Here is a 334-nt window from a genome sequence, read left to right on the forward strand (position 1 = left end):
TCTCCTCTCCTCTCCTCTCCTCTCCTCTCCTCTCCTCTCTCTTTCTTTTTTTCTATTTTTCTTTTGAGACAGTCTCACCCTGTAGCCCTGACTGGTTCTGAACTGTGTCATTATGTAGACTTACGCTGGCCTCGGCCCTCCCACCCCTGCTTTCCGAGTACTGGGATGACAGGGATTGTGTCACTATGATCATTTCATCTTTTTCTTTCTTTATTTTTATTTTTTTAAAGTTTTCCCTCTTAATGAGATGAAAAAAATCTCATACATTTTAAAGCTCAAAAATGTGAGCCTGCAGCTGCAAGTCTTGAGTTTGAAAACACCATTCCATAACTCC

The sequence above is a fragment of the Mus caroli genome, chromosome 5, assembly GCF_900094665.2.
Source record: "Mus caroli chromosome 5, CAROLI_EIJ_v1.1, whole genome shotgun sequence".
Taxonomy (NCBI): Eukaryota; Metazoa; Chordata; class Mammalia; order Rodentia; family Muridae; genus Mus; species Mus caroli.